This window comes from Leucopleurus acutus (genome assembly GCF_964270905.1).
Source record: "Leucopleurus acutus genome assembly, chromosome: 11".
Taxonomy (NCBI): domain Eukaryota; kingdom Metazoa; phylum Chordata; class Mammalia; order Artiodactyla; family Delphinidae; genus Leucopleurus; species Leucopleurus acutus.
In genome coordinates this window covers 25,233,520-25,246,918 of record NC_139152.1, presented here as the reverse complement: position 1 = coordinate 25,246,918, position 13,399 = coordinate 25,233,520, and the positions used below count along the sequence as shown (strand labels likewise).

Below are 13,399 nucleotides of genomic sequence, written 5' to 3'. Positions count from 1 at the left end.
CGGGTGTAATATGAACCCGTCTTTGTGGTACTGGTCATTCGAGACAGGGTAAACAGCTTGAAAAGCCTGCCCAGGCCGGGAGGCCGAGGTCTCTTGACAGGTGGCTGATAACTTAGAAAAGGAAACCAGAGCGATTGTACTTAATTCAACTGAAAGTTGAATGTTTTAAGGCGGGTGAGGAAATAGCACATTTGACTCTGAAGAGAGTATTTTATAAACATTTATCCTTTTGGAAAGCGGTTTTGTTTTTCAGCTGAAAGATAATCTCAGCTACTAAGTTGCTCAGTCCGTTTTTTCCCTAAATGTTTCTTAAAATGGCACATTCTTAGATGGCACGATATGTGTATAACTTCTAAATTGACCTGCTTTTTCATTTATTACAGAGAGGTTTGTTGATTAGTTTAAGGTGTGGTAGCTCACAGCATGAGGTGTGCTGGGCTTTTAACAGCCACGGAGACCATCTAGGTCCCTCCTCTGAGCTTTTCCCGTGTACAAAGATCAGGGTCAAATGCCTGTGCCCACTTGGTGGAGGGTGGGGAAGAGTGTCTTCACTTCTTGACTTTCTAAAAAAAAATTTTTTTTTTAATTCATGCAAGAGGTGGCAGGGACAGAAGAGAGAGAAGGGGAGGAAAGGAGTAGACAGTGAGGCAAGGCCGTTGATGAAGAGGAAAGCAGGCGTTGTGCAGAACAGGGGCACAGGAGAAGGAGAATTGAGGGGGCAGGGGGCACCTCTTCATTTATGATGCTCACTGGTTATAAAAAGCAGCCTGGTTGCTAAGATGCATTGCTCTTTGCAGAGTGTGTCTTACTGGCTGTGTAAGATATACCTTTTTTTTTGAGAAGATTGAGTTACAATTCTAGGGTGCACTAACTGGAAAGTAATAGTGCCTCTTCAGAAAGAGAAATTTAACTAACCTTTCTGTACTCACAGGCATTGATTTGAATAAGACGTGGAGGCTTTCTCATCACAGTCACCTGAGGTGAAACTGCATCTTCCAGCGCAATAGCGTGAGGCTGGGCATGTATAAGGGACGACGTTAACGATGTTAGGCCCACACAACTCTGAAGATTGTTGTAAGGAAGGACAGAAAATCACATTTATTAACTATTCAGTGTGAACCAAGCATTGGCCTAGGAACTTTACATAGATCATGACTTTAATGATTTTTATTTTAGGTAATTGGTGAAAACACAAAGTGGCCTTTGAAATATATTCAAACTATCTTAACTGTATCTTAAGCTTGTTTGAGCAGAAATTTTGAGAATTGAAAACCATTCAATTAATTAATGATTAATTTTGTTGTAAGAACACCTAACGAGATCTGCCATCTTAAATATTTAAGTGCACAATACAGTATTGTCAGCTATAATGTTGTACAGCCGCTCTGTAGCACTTATTCCTCTAGTATAATTGAAACTATACACCTGTTGAACAGTAACTCTTGGTGCCCCTCTCCTCTCATCCTGCCCTTGGCAACCACCATTTTACTATCTATTTCTATGAGTTTGACTACTTTAGGTACCTCACATAAGTGGACTTCTGCGACTGGCTTATTTCACGTAGCATAATGCTCTCCAAGTTCTTCCATGTTGTTGCACATTGCAGGATTTCCTCCTTTTTAAGGCTGAATAATATTACATCGTGTATATATATCACTTTTCTTTATCCATTCATCTAACGATAGACACTTAGGTTGTTTTTATATCTTGGTTATTGTGAATAATGCAGTGAACACGGGAGTGCATCTATCTCTTCAAGATCCCGATTTCAATTCTTTTGGATATATACCCAGAAGTAGGATTGCTGAATCATATGGTAATTGTATTTTTAATTTTTTGAGAAAACTCTATCCTGTTTTCCATGGTGGCTGCACCGTTTTACTTTCTAGCCAATAGTGTACAAGGGTTGCAAATTCTTCACATCCTTGCCAATGCTTACCTTTTTTATTTTCATAAAAGCCAACCTAACAGGAGTGAGGTGATAACTCATTGTGGTTTTGATTTGCATGATTAGTGCATGATTTGCATGATTAGATTTTGATGATTAGTGATGTAAGCATCTTTCCAAGTACCTATTGGCCATTTGTATGTCTTCTTTGGAAAAATGTCTATTCAAGTTCTTTGCCCATTTTAAAATCAGGTTATTTAATTTCTTCTGCTTTAAGTTGTAGGAATTCCTTATGTATTTTAGATATTAACAACATATCAGATATTTGGTTTGCACATATTTTCTCCTCTTCTGTAGGTTACCTTTTCACTCTGTTGATTTGTTTCCTTTGCTGTGCAAAGACTTTATGGTTTGATGTAGTCCCACTTGTCTAATTTTGCTTTTATTGTTTGTACTTTTGTTATCACATCTAAGAAACCACTGCCAAACCTAACATCATGAAGTTTTTCCCCTGTGTTTTTCTTCTAGAAGTTTTACAGTTTCAGGTCTTACATATAAATTTTTGATACATTTTTGGGTTGATTTTTGTGTACGTTGTAAGATAAGGGTCTAGTTTCATTCTTTTGCATGTGGATAACCAGTTTTCCCAATACCATTTATTGAAAACACTGTACTTTCCCCATTGTGTATTCTTGGAACCCTTGTTAAAGATCATTTGACCACATATATGTGGGTTAATTTCTCTATTCTTTTCCATTGGTCTATATGTCTGTTTTTATGCCAGTACTGTACTGTTTTAATTACTGTAACATTGGAATATATTTTGTAGTCAGGAAGTGTGGTACCTTTAGCTTTGTTCTTCTTGATCTATTCAGGTTCTTTTGTGGTCAGTATGAAATTTATGATTTTTTTCTTTTTCTGTAAAAAATGCCTTGGGATTTTGTTAGGGATTACATTGAATCTGTAGATGGCTTTGGGTGATATGGACATTTTAACAATATTAAGTCTTCCCATTCATGAACATCGGATGTCTTTCCATTTATTTGTGTCTTTAATTTCTCTCATCAGTGATTTGTAGTTGTAAGTGTATACGTTTTTCATCTCTTTGGTTAAGTTTATTCCTAAGTATTTGATTCTTTTTGATGCTATAGTAAAGGAGATTGTTTTCTTAATTTTGGATAGTTCATTCTTAGTGTATAGAAATATGGCTGATGTTTGTACGCTGATTTTTGTATTCTGCAACTTTACTGAATTTGTGTATTAGTTCTGATAGATTTTTGGTGGCATCTTTAGGGTTTCTACATATAAGATCATGTCATCTGTAAACAGTGATAATTCTACTTCCTCCTTTCTGATTTAGATATCTTTTATTTATTTTCCTTGCCTAATTGCTCTACCTAGGACTTCCAGTTCTATGCTGAATAGAAATGACAAGCGTGGGCATTCATGCCTTGTTCCTGATCTTAGGAGGAAAATTTTCAGTTTTTCACTGTTGAGTATGATGTTAGCTGTGGCCTATTCATAAATGTTCTTTATTATGTTGAGGTAAATTTCCTATAAACCTAGTTTGTTGAGAGTTTTTTACCATTAAAGTGTGTTGAATTTCATCAGATGTTTTTTTCTGCATCTATTTACGATGATCATGTGATCTTTATTGTTCACTTTGTTAATGTAGTGTATCACATTAACTGACTTGCGTGTGTTGAGCCATCTTGGCACCCCAGTGATAAAAGCCACTTGATCATGGTGTATGATTTTTTTAATGTGTCGTTGAATTTGGTTTGCTAGTATTTTGTTGTGGATTTTTGCATCTGTGTTCATCAGGGAAATTGGCCTATACTTTTCTTTTCTTGTAGTGTCTTTATCTGGCTTTGCAAACCCATTTTTTAAAAAACACGTTGAATTTTGAGATAATTGTACATTCCCATGCAACTGTAAGTAATAATATAGAAATCCGTCATATCCTTTATCCATATTCCCTGGTGGTAACATCTTGCATAACTATAGTACACAGTCACAACCAGGGGGTTGACATAGATACAATCCACAGTTTTTATTCAGGTTTCATCAGTTTTACATATATTCTTTTTCTTTTTGTTGAATGTATATTTAGTCTATGCAGTTTTATCATGTGAGCCTACCATCACAGTCAAGATATAGAACAGTTCTATCACAAAGAGCTTTCATGTTTTCCTATCATAGCTATAGACACCTAATTGATAACAGCTACTAATATGTACTCCATCTCTATGTAATTTTGTCATTTCAAGAATGTTCCATTTAGAACCATACAGGGTGTAAACTTTGAGACTTTTTTGCACTCGGAATAATTCTCTGGAGTTTATTCAGATTGTTGCATGTATCAGTAGTTCATTCCATTTTATTGCTCAGTAATATTCCATTGAATGCATGTGTATCACAGTGTGTTTAGTTATTCATCTGTTAAAGGACTTCTGGGTTGTTTCCAGGTTTTAGCTATTACAAATAGTGCCACTACAAACATTCATTTACAGGTTTTTATGTGAACATAAGTAGTTGTCTCTGGGATACATATTCAGGAGTACAATTGCTGGGTCATATGGTAGTTGCATGTTTAGTTTTTTAAGAAACTGATAAACTGTTTTCCATCCATCCTATCAGCAGTGTATGTTTCTCTGCTTCCTCACCAGATTTGGTATTGTCACTGTTTTTTATTGTAGCCATTCTGGTAGGTGTGAAGTTGTGGCTTTAATTAGCATTTCCCTAATGGCTGATGGTGTTAAATTTTTTTTTCATGTGTCTATTTGCCTTCTGTATGTCCTCTTTGTTAAACTTTCTCTTCATATTTTTTGTTGATTTTCTAAATGGATCTTTTTCTAAATGTCGAGTTTTGCGGTTTCTTTATACATATTAGATATAAATCCTTTGTCAGATATGTGGTTGGTAAATATTTCCTTCTACTCTGTAGGTAGTCTTTTGAGCTTCTTAACAGGGTTTTTCCCTGTGCAAAACTCAAACTGATTTTTTTTATTAAAAGTATTATCTTTGATTTAGTGAATGAATGTCACACATACTAACGGCTAGAAATTCCCTTAAGAATAAACAATAAAAATTTATTTATTTATTTATAAAGATGTGTAATGCTTTTTTTTTCTTCTTTTTAATTTTTTGGCTGCACCAGAGATCCGTACTGGGGATCTTAGTTCCCTGACCAGGGATCAAACCTTTGCCCCCTGAGGTGGAGTCTTAGCCACTGGACCACCGGGGAAGTCCCTGTAATGCTTGTTATTGTAAAGGTACTTACTTGTGTAGAAAGAGACTATTCACAGTTTTTCTCACATAAGAAATGGGCAGCAGTTGAAGTGAGGAAATGGATTATTAGAATGTCTCCTTTTACCAGTTTGGAGGGCAGGGCACAATGGAAAATGAAGGCAGCTTATGAAGGTGCAGTGATTTGTATCATATCAATTTAGCTAACTGGAACTGCAACTTAGAAATTCCTTTCCTGTGTTGTACAGGGCAAGGGCTGGACAGGAGAAATTTCTTCGAGGTTTGGAAAGTGAAGGTGAAGTGGTTACCGACGAGGATTCTTGGCCTCCTTAATCAATAGAAATTGAACTGAGGCCAGACAAATTCAGGCAAGGCTTTACCGGGGCCCCTGCTGAAGCAGGGGGCAGTGAGAACAAGCAACAGGTTCCCTTGCCTGTTCTCGCTTCCGGAGGGGGGCCAGCTTGTTCCTTACATGGGGTGAGGGTAGGAGTGTGTCCAGGGGTCAGGCCAGAGGGGTGACTTAGGTGGTTTGCCCACCCATTAGGTGGTGTCCGGTGCAGGGGGCGTGCGCAGCATCCTGCTTGTGCTCAGGGCCCTTCAAAAGTGGCAGTTGGGTTTTTGGTCTCTTTGAATGTTTTATCCAGAATTTGCCCCAGCTGGGCATGCGAGCAGTTATTTTTAGTCCCATATAGTTTCTTTGTATTTTGTTGCTCAAGGAGAGGTTTCTCCAGGTGCAAGCATTGCAGCACTGCAGCAAAGGGTCTCAGGTTCCAGCCTGTCTCAAAGTGGCCATGTTCCCGACAGTGCAGTCCCACTGCTCACCGCTGGAAAGCCAGTACTTGAGAGGAAAGGTTGGTGGAAAAGAAAGTTTGCTTATTTCGGAGGCGACAACTGGGGGAGAAGGTGGACCCATGTCCAAAGTCCAACTCCCCACTGACAATCAGCGGACAGGAGCTTTTAAAGGGGTGTTTCAGGGATGTATAAGTGGAGGGAGGGGGCCCTGTACAGGAACAGCACAATCAGCTCTGACAGTCATCTTGAACTTGGTCATGCGGTGGTGGTCTGATCAGCATCATCTTGATTGTTTTAAACGCAGGGTCAGTTCCAGGGTTGGTTTGTGCCCATTTCTTTGAGGCCAGTTCTTGGAATTGTGGCAGTTTATGTGATGGCTACAGTCTGGTCATCATGTAGTTAACTTCTTCCACCTGATGGGGGTTTCAATATTTACAAAACAGCTCAAAAGATATGGCTCAGGATATTATCTATAGCCCTTGAGGGGGAACTAAAAGTCCTTGACTTTGCTTAATGACTAAACTATTTAGTCTTGTTTGACTGTTTTCCTTTGCTTCTTCATTTTCTCACTTCTCTGATTAAATTTTTTCTTTGACTAAAGATTTTCTACAGACAAAAGGTGGGCAGAGGACATGGGGTTGGGGCGGGGTGGGGTCTGTCCTGGGAAGGCCACATAGGGTCCTGTTGTGTTTCAGCCATGTCCCCACTCAGAAGGTGTGTGTAGGGTTGGTGTGTCGCAGCTCATGCTGGTTGCCCCAGGCTTGCTGAGTAACCTGCTCTGGTGTGCAACAGCAGCTAATTCTGCAGCTCCTCCGGAATTCTCCAGATCTCCTTTAGCTACTTGGAATCATAGTGCAGGTATGTGTGCAGCACTGTGGAGACTGCTGGCCTGTTTGCAAGCCACTCCCGTAGTTAAAGTTGGAGCCTAGGAGGCTGCAAGAAACAGAAGTGTATTCTAGTTAATCTTTGTGGGTTCCAGTCCCTCCTTCCTTTCCCCTACTTCAAGTCCATCCTTCCTTCTCGAATGCCTGCCCTGCTGGCGTTCCACTTGTTATAGACACAGGAGCAGCAGCCTTGCATAGGCTATGTAAGGAGTTCCCATGATTGTGGAAGGTCAAAACTCTGCAGCAAATTCCTGCTGCTGTGTCATTCCTGATCTGCTTCTCTGGTCAAACTTTAACTGATACAAATAATAATTTCTTTGTGTTGCTTGAAGTGAATTTAGAATTCTAATGAATTTCTGTCTCTAGTCAAATCTTCTGTTCAGTCTTTTCATAATCTCATTTCCAAGGGCACACAGGAATATTTTTGGACTGTTGTAGAGCAGAATCAAAACATCTGTGAAAACTTAATCTGCAGCAGTAACCTTTTTTATTTTTCTTCTTTATCCTTCACTGGCCATGACATGTTTTTCACTGTGGAATCAGGTGAAGCACATTAAGTCACTTTGTAGACACTGAATTGACACAGAATCAAACCTCCTAATGCCCATAACGCCCACCTTGAAAAATGGTCCTGATTGATATAAAAGGTGCTTAGCTTTTAAAATTTTATTTCCTTTCCACCCCCCTTTCTCTTGAGGAGAAGCTCCTGCTGGATTGTTAGCGGTGCCATTCCATATCAAGAAGCAAGGAGAAGCTTCCTTCAACAAGAAAGGACCAGCGGTTTTTCCATGTTAATGATGGGGAAGCGAAGGCAAATTAAATGACCTCAATTCTCTTTCCAGGTTTAGGCTGTTGAATCATAGTATTCTAATAGTTCGCTATAAAGTTTTATTTTTTTGAAGGCTCTGATGGTAATATAAACCAGATGAGTGAAAGTGGCTGGTTTAAAATGTCAGAGTTAAAAAATAGAATATCTTAATATGTGCAGCTGTAAGGATTTGCAACATTTTAATGTTTAGATCTTGAGAGTTTTTTTGCATCAGTTTGCATCTTCTAGTCACAAATGATATGCCAACCATGAAAATCAGCTCTAACCGCTGTGCCCAAAACCTAAAAGAAATGGTTTGATTTGACCTCTATGGGAATTCATTTTGAGATCGTCTGTTGCTACAAGACATAATTCTGTTTTCTAAGTCTGTGATAGGAGACAAGTGAAGACTGTTTAGGATGTTTGACTAGATTGTCTAGGATGTTCAGTGATGGATGTAGTTAAGGAAAAATGTGATTGGAGGCAATAAAGATTTTATAGAGAAAAATGAATAAAAAAAGTCCTCTGAAAATTTCATGCCAAACTAAGTTTATCTTAGAAACCCCAAGACGAGGAGGTTAGCATCCTTGCCTGTTAGGATATGCTTTAGATGTAAGATAGCCTTTAGGCTACAGTCTGTCTGGTGGTGTAGGAAGGATAGAAAATGAGAGGAATATATTTCTGTATCATGAGGGTATTTTTTGTGTGTGTGTGTGTGGTATGCGGGCCTCTCACCGCCATGGCCTCTCCCGCTGCGGAGCACAGGCTCCTGACGTGCAGGCTCAGAGGCCATGGCTCACGGGCCCAGCCGCTCTGCGGCATGTGGGATCTTCCCGGACCGGGGCAAGAACCCGTGTCCCCTGCATCGGCAGGCGGACTCTCAACCACTGCGCCACCAGGGAAGCCCCAAACATATATACCTTTGAAAGAAAAAAACATTTGCTAAAAATTGACAGCTCAGTTATAGGTATAACTAACTATATTATATTTGGTGTTGATCTGTTCATTTTTGTTATTTACTGCCTCACTTCTGGAAGATTTTTCTTCTGGGACTTGCTTCCTTCTGTGGTCACTGATCTTCCTGCCCTCAGTTTCCTCACCCTTTCTTTGATGCAGTAGCTACTCTGAGTACTATGTGACAACAGAGACTGTAACGACCCCTCCCTACAGCTTCCTCAGCCAGGTGAGGATGAGTTTTGCTTTGGCCTCAGGGCACCATCTCCCTGCTGCACTTTTGTTTACATTGGTGCCTTGGAACCGCATCCTTTGGTTCTTTATATGCATGAAGTGATGACGATTTGCTGATTTATTCCTGGTCCTGGAGGGAATGCAAAAGAAGAGCAACTAAAATGATTAAGGGCCTAAGGGATTCTCCTTAGAGGAAAAACGAGAAGAACCAGATGTCGTTGTTTATTGGCTGAAGGATCTAAGACTGTGGAAAGCATTTAGAAGTATGAGAGCTGTAATGAAGGCAGGAGGTAAGAAGAAGAAAAATGAACGGGGATATAGGAAGACGGGAGAACTAGAACCGGGCTGTGGAAAGTCACCCGGAAGGTGTTGGAGAACCCATCATTTGAGACACCAAAAACAGAAGATGAGGGGTACATTTAATTTTTTCTTTTCCCAGGTTTATAGTCTTACTGGAAAAGAATGTATGTTGTGTTGTTGCTGAGAAAACTGGATATTTTCCGGCAAGCATGGCAACCATATGCAGCCTTACCTTAAGCTTTGAGACCTGGGTATTGTTGTTCTGAGTATCACTTGTCTTGAATCACTGGGTTGCTTAGGGCAGACCTCTGGGCCCCATCTCAGATCTACTGGCTTCAAATAATCTTGGGATGGGATTAGGGAATCAGCAGTTGCAACTAGCACACTGGTGACTGAGAATCCAGGGAAGCACTGGGACTCAGTGGAAGTCTATGTTTAATGAGGTTGAGAAAGGCACGGCAGAGAAAGGACTCCAGAAGCTCATTGAGATAGGAATGTTGGGGTGCATTTATCACCTCGTCTGCACACACCTCACTCCCACCCTCTACTGCATTCCCTGAGAGGGCCAGGTGCTTCTCCCTTCATTGAGACATTGAGAAATACATTAGTGAGGGAGTGCCTGCAAGGTTGGGAAGCTCTGTGTTGGCCCTTTTCTGTAGGCCGAGTGTGATGTGGGAGATGCTGCCATTGAGGTGGGTTTTCCGACTCCACTGGGGGTGATGGGATCCTGGAGTTCCAGAGGCCAAGTGACAGAGCTTAGCTGCCAAAGACTAGGTGAGAGCATTTGCTATGACAGGCATGAGGATGCGGTGATAATCAGAATGTTTTGACCCACAGGGATCATTGGTGGTGGCATGAAGTAGTCAGGCGGCCCTCTTAAATGTTACTTGATCTATATACCAGGAAAATTGCAGGTTCAGGGCCCAGAACTAGACACGAGTCACGGCGATGGAACATCACGACCTCTCACGCAGTTTCCAGACCCCTGCCAGTTCATGACGTACGGCTGTTTGACTGAAATAGAGTTGGGGTCCCCTTGATATATACCCTAGTATATTCCCTAGTAGAAGTCTCTTGCAGAGATACAGGCTGTTTTTATTTTTTTCCTAAACCAGAGGTATTTTTCAAAGAAGAAAACTAAAAGAGAGTAATGGGCTTTACCTAGAGCTCTAGGCTGTGAGGTGTGCGTTGCTGGATGAGGGACAACCAATGACTTTCTTCTCCTCTCCTACCCCTCCTCCTGTGGCTGCTTGATGCCAAACTGTGTGACCCTGTGACCTTTCCTGGGAACAGGTGCCTTCCGATTGCTGTGAGCTCAGTATGCCCCCCCCCCCCTTTCTGGGCACTTTTACAAAGAGGCCGAGGATTTCAGACAGAGACGGGGCTCTTTACGTTCTGTTTGCCAAAATCTGGAAGGCTTTCAGCCAGTAGGCATGACTATTAAGATTATTTTAGAAAAAAACGTTGTTTTACTTCCTATTGCTTGGCCTACCTTTATATGAGAAAGGAAGGCTAAATCAAATAAAGTTAGAGATTCTTTGAATAGAAAGAGAAAGATGATCTTTTCCAACTTCCCACTTCATGTAAGTTTATTTGTTCGTCCAGTAAACCTTCACTTAGAATCTACTGTGTGCTAAGTGAGATGGATACAGTGACAAAAAATCAATTTCTAAAAATGTATGAAAATGCTCATAACATTTGAGGAGTGTAGTAAAAGAGTTTTAAAAAACTGATTAAATTCTATGATGGAAGTACGTTCAGGGTGACGTGGAACCTGAGAGACTGTCCTCTCTAGGTGGTGTTTAAGGTAGGCTGTTATCGCATCTCTGTGTGGACATTTCTGGTTATCCCAAACACCGATTCTAGTTTTAGATCTTACATCTTTCTCTGAGCTGAAGTCTGCCTCTCAGTAGTTAGTTAGCAGGCCCCGTGGCAAACTGCGAGTATTTGAACCACCTAAGTGGGCACCCAGGTATGTCCACGCAGCCACGGAGGCCCAGAGTTGCCAGGTCTTCTAATATTTGAAGAGAAGCTGGAAGTTTTTATATGAAATCACCTGTTCTATTGTGTGACGAGCATGCACCAAGCACTGTGCTAGACACTGGGGATGTAGCCGTGAATATGTCAGAGAGCCTTTCCCCTGGAGAACTTGGTAACATTTCTGTCTGCCACCTTTCTCCAGGCTGAGTGTCCCCCATTTCCTCAAACCTATCTCCCTGAGACATCACTTAGAGACCCTTCCCCCAGCATCCTGGAGCTGTCCTGTGAAGGTGCTCTGGCGTTGAAGTAGTACCCTGAGGGGCTGCTGCCCCACACTGGATACCACCCACGTTCCCTTTCCCACTTGCACAGAGAATGCCTCCCTCTTCCTTATCTCTGTACCTGGTAGGTTCTCCTACTGCTAGAATTCTCTCACTTTTAATCATCTTTCTCTGTTTCTCCTCTCTTTCACCTGCTATGCTGTTAACTCTTCAGTAGCCAATGCTGTGTCTTCTCTTTGTATCTCTGGGCTCCACGTTATACCTGGCATCTAGCAGTTGCTCAATAAATATCTGTTGGAGTGAATTGAAATGAAAACTATTGACTTAGGCGGTTCCCTGACTGTCTATTGGTAGTTTGGTCTGTTTCGGTAACCAGGACACAGTAACTCGGAGCTTAGGATAGACTAACAGCCCTTGGACATACCATGTGTAGAGTTTTAATCTGGATTGCGAATATCTTGTTCTCTTTTATGTCCAAATATGGGTCTTTACTCTTACCCATATTCTGTCGAATCCTGTTAGAATTAAGTAACAACTTCAAGCATTTAAATTCTTTGTGAAACTCAGTCTCCCAGTACAGTAACTAACTCTCCTTCCCAGATACAGGCCTTCTGTAGGCTTGGTTAGCATATACTATAGATTCATTCAAGATTTTGGTAAAAATATTGAACAGCTCAGAGATATTATCAGAACCCTGTGACGTACCCTGGAGGTCTCCATCCGAGGAGACATTGATTTATTATTCACCACTCTTTGTGTGTGCTCAGACCTGTCTTATTCTATCTTGTATGCAAGGAGATCCTGAGAGATTCTGATAAATGTCTTTGTTAAAATAAAGATGTGATGCATCTATCACATCCCGTCTCCTATTAACATGTGAATTAGTCAGTTAACTCCCTTTTTTTGAACGCCTGTTGGCGCCCAGAATCAGATTCTTTTTCCAGTGCTCACAAATAGAATAAGTTCGAAAATTTTGTCATCATTTCATCTTAAGCTCACTTGTGTATAATTTGGAGAGTTCTTTCTCCATCTTTTAGACATTTAGAAAACTCTCCTAATTCTAGATTTTTGGTGATTTCTCAAAGCTTAGATTCACTAGTGTCAGGTACCATGTGAGAAGCTTTCACACTGCTACCTCATCACTGCAGTGGTTCCCCATTCAGCAATCAAAAAAAAATATTTTGGCATCTACTTGAATTCACTTAAAACACCAGGCACTCTGTCCTAACCAATTTCCAGATATAATCTATATGGATAACATCTGCATATTTTCAGATATGATACATATGGACACAAAGGTGACTCATGCCTACTATTTTGTATCATTTTGGAAGGGGAAAGGAATGTATGTTAAGTACCTCATAAAAGTGTGGTAATATAGTGATACGGTCGGTCGTCTTCAGTGATGCTTTTTACTTTCCAAATGGTTGAATAACAAATAAATTAGAAAAATAATAGGTCTTTTGTTTTCTTTTTAGAAACAGTGCTATTATTTGTAATCCAGAGTTATGATCTAAAGTATAATATGTGTGGGAATAGTCAAATCCATAAGGGCTTTGGTTTGTTAGGTGTCTTTCCTTCTCTGTATCGCTGTTTTTGTAATTAACACAGTGAGGTGCATCTTTTAGATTGACAGGGCCATTTCCATCTCTTCCTCTACTGACACTCACAAGACTTCTTGTGGGAGTTTGCTCCCACACCAAGCAATTCTCCGACACCTGCTGGGTGTCCTAGAATTCGATTCAGTCCTGACACTCCCTACCTGGAGTTAGCATCAGATCCGCCCAGGTAAGGGCTTGGTTCTACACGATTGCCCCACTTCAGACACCAGTCGCAAGTACTGGGTCCCCAGGTTACCCCCATTTATGTCTGACCTGGCTACAAGTTGGGGGTTCCCAGAATCCCCTCCTCAGCTTTGATAATTTGCTGTAATGGCTCACAGAACTCAGAGAAACACTTATGTTTACCAGTTTATTACATAAAGAAGGGTATGATAAAGTGTACAGATAAACAGCCAGGTGAAGTGATG

At 40.7% G+C, this 13,399-nt stretch overlaps 1 protein-coding gene and 1 long non-coding RNA gene across 4 annotated transcripts in view; one reads left to right on the top strand and one right to left on the bottom strand.

The window, feature by feature from the left end:
- Positions 1-13,399, top strand: part of TMTC1 (transmembrane O-mannosyltransferase targeting cadherins 1) — a gene marked incomplete at its 5' end in the record, with an annotated part of 259,484 nt that overhangs the window by 1,275 nt on the left and 244,810 nt on the right. The gene's annotated exons all lie outside the window — the stretch shown is intronic.
- LOC309969347 overlaps positions 1-13,399 on the bottom strand; it is a 697,850-nt gene that overhangs the window by 627,973 nt on the left and 56,478 nt on the right. The gene's annotated exons all lie outside the window — the stretch shown is intronic.